The sequence below is a fragment of the Phymastichus coffea genome, unplaced genomic scaffold (genome assembly GCF_024137745.1).
Source record: "Phymastichus coffea isolate CEN01 unplaced genomic scaffold, Cenicafe_Pcof_1.1 PCOF00046, whole genome shotgun sequence".
NCBI lineage: Eukaryota > Metazoa > Arthropoda > Insecta > Hymenoptera > Eulophidae > Phymastichus > Phymastichus coffea.
Genome location: NW_026706857.1, coordinates 821,328 through 824,563, shown reverse-complemented (window position 1 = coordinate 824,563; position 3,236 = coordinate 821,328).

The window sequence follows — 3,236 nt, the reverse complement described above, 5'->3', positions numbered from 1 at the left end:
GTTATTCATAATACTATTTCGTAACTTAGAAAAACGACTATTATTTAATTATTTATGATCCCTGCAATATTTTTGAAACATCTCAAAAATGACTAGTCTGTATATAAAACATTGTATAAATCATTACGTTATAATAAATAAATACTTATAAATCATAATTATTTATTCATCTACCAATTTTAATTTTATTCTTAATAGTGATATTATTATAAAAGACTTATATTTATCCTATTAAATCAAGTATAGGGTGCTGGTCAAGCACCGTGAGCTTTTGAAGTGTGAATATAGATAATTTTAATATAGTTCAAAATTGCTATTAATAATTGATACATTGACAATTATACTGAACTTTGCTTGTTAATAATTTATTTAGATAGTCAAAATGAATTAGCAAATATATATAAATTCAAGTCAAGAATTATTGAATGTAACATCTTTTATTTTAATTTTTGCTACATTTACCAATGATCAGCTTGTAATACCGTAAAAAAGTAGTCTGCTGATAATAGAAAGTTATAAAGTACAACTCAATTATCATAGTTACCGATATTTATACATGCTCATATATTTATTTAACGATGTTATAGGTAAACGATATTGTATTATTTACTCAAATGATAGATCTGTTAAAAAATATTCGTGTGATTATGAAAATAAATCATCTATTTCAACAAGTCATATTCCACTATTCTGATTTCAAAATTACTTGCTAAAATAATAAAATACACATTTGTATAAAAATAATTACTCTTAAGAATATCAAAAATATAAAAACTGTATTTTGAAAAAAAAATTTTGTAAAATAAAAATCTGATGTAACATCTGAAATTAATTAAATAACTAGCAAATATAGAGGTTGGATGCCAGGAAAAATGCCAGACAAACTATCCCCAGCAGTAAACTCGAAAAACTATCACACAAAGATGCAGAGCAAACGAGGTGTGTGCTTGTCTCTGGTGTGGAGGGGAATCCCCCGCGGCGTACACGCAAGGACGGGCGATCGAGGAGGAGACGATGGTGGAGGGGCTCCCACATCGACTGGATGCGGATGTACAAGGGGTGGGGATAACGTTTCGAAGCAGTGGGGCTGCCAGGAGGCGGACGCGAGTTTCAATTCTGTAGAGAAGTGCCACACTCGCTACATCTGGCGGCAGATTGCTACACTATCGCTAACTTCTGTTGAATGATTTTCGAGGGATCATCGTGGGCACTTCTATTATTTGATTACGCAAAGTCTGCAATTCAGAGAGTTCACTTTGATATTGATGATGGCAACATCTAAATTTACTACTTTAAACCTGAAGAAAAATACATTGCTGAGTTCGCTCTCTTGGTTTTTTTGCAAGTTATTTCAAAACGTTTATTTTTTTGAAAAATAAACTTTTCAATAATACCCACGCAAATTACAAAAAAAGAATTTTCAACGTCTTGGGTAATATTTGATTATATTGGGTGTCCGAATGTGTGATTTGTAAAATGATTATTGGACGTTCATTAGAGTGATTTCATTAGAAGAAAACAGTAGAGCACAAACAAAATATAACGAACGCTGAAGTAAAAATAAAATCAGCAGAAGCTCATAGCTGAGATGAGAAGCTCAAGTACAAAGTCTATTTATGATTTGTTATTTTACTTGTCGTTCTAGCAGAGCAACTTTGCCAAGTTCAAAGGATTAGAGCTTGTGAGAAAGAACAGCGAAGAGAGACAGAATGAGAGAGCGCATAAGAGCTCCGCCTCCAACGGCTGACCTCCTCCTGCCCCCTCCGCTCTCCTCTCACTTCTCACTTTATCCCCTTTTTCACTTGACTCTACGATAGCCTCAAGCTACCCGTACTCTACATTCCACACAAATACGCAATCGACGAAGAGAAGTCCAAAAAGCTTTCAACGTGGTAACGCAGAAAAAATATCAAACAGCAGCCTTTTTTCCGATTTTTTTCGCGCTCCTGGGCAACAGGTTTGAATTTATGGGCCGATACACAAAGAGTGCAAGTATAAGCAAAAGCCCTCTGCAACCTGCTCGCACAGAGGAGGAGCGCGCACGCAGGCTGTTTAGGGAGCAAAAGAAAAGGAGAACACAGAGCAGAGAGCGCGGCTATCAAACTCTCATAAAACTGTCAGCCAGGAGAGCTCCAACTTGACTTATGCGCTTTCGGGCCCCTCTCTCTTGTCTCGCTCTCGCACAGTGTACATATACGCGCGCGCGTGTTCGCCAACACATTGTCTCGCACACACGCGCGCGCGCGCAGAGCTCCTCTGACACGTAGCTCGTGCGAAATCACAACGAAGAGAGATGCCGCGTAGGTGGGCGCCCTCTCTGCAAACTCGATAATCGCCGTCCTAATGTCCTGCGGCTTCCGTCGGCGATTATTGCAGCCGTCCGCTCGCGCGCGCGCGCGCCTCTGCAAAAGTGAAATTGTGCAAGTGACCAGGAGATTGTGTAATCGAGGACGGGACGACGGCAATGCTCGCGCCAAGATTAGAGGCTCGCAAGCTTCTCGATGGCTTCACGTGCAGCCTGCTCATTTTTGCTTCTCGCTTACGCCTTGTAATAACTTTTTCAGGTGCATTTTTATGCCATTTTTTCATTACGATTGCGCGTACTAGCGTACTACTGAATTTCGTCGTTGACATTTTTTATCAGGAGGAAAAAATATTTAGAATGTGAACCTCTCCAAACGATCGAAAAAAGAATGGTTCTCGACAAGAATAAAAGCTCGATCATGGCATTGGATATGTAAAGAAGCGTGTGATTTGACGGACAGCAAGTTGTCGAATGAGGTCTCGCGCATGCATCGTCGATGGTCTCGGCCTCTCTCGACACATACATATCCCCACTCTTCGAAAACGTACACACGCATAAGTCTGGAAAAGTCTTGGGAGCTGCAGCGAGCTTCCCAAATATCTCTCCATTAGCCCCCCTGGCGATAGTCTCCCTCTCTATGATTCTGCGGGCGTATGAAGAAGAACGGGGTTGAAGAATCCTCGTGAGCGCGAGCGAGAAAGAGAGCGAGAAAGAGAGCGAGAGAGGCCAATCAAGGTTTGACGAACGACGGGGATTGGCCGAGCGAGAGCGTTCGGCTGACACGCCAGCCGGCGGCACGTGACAGCTACCGAGCGCCAGAGAGCGCGCTTACGTCGCGGCTGCCTGCCTGCCTGCCTGCCTGCCTTGCTCTGCTGCTCGCTTGAGCCGCCCGATCCGCGAGCAGCCGAGCTCTCTGCTCTCTCTCGCTCAG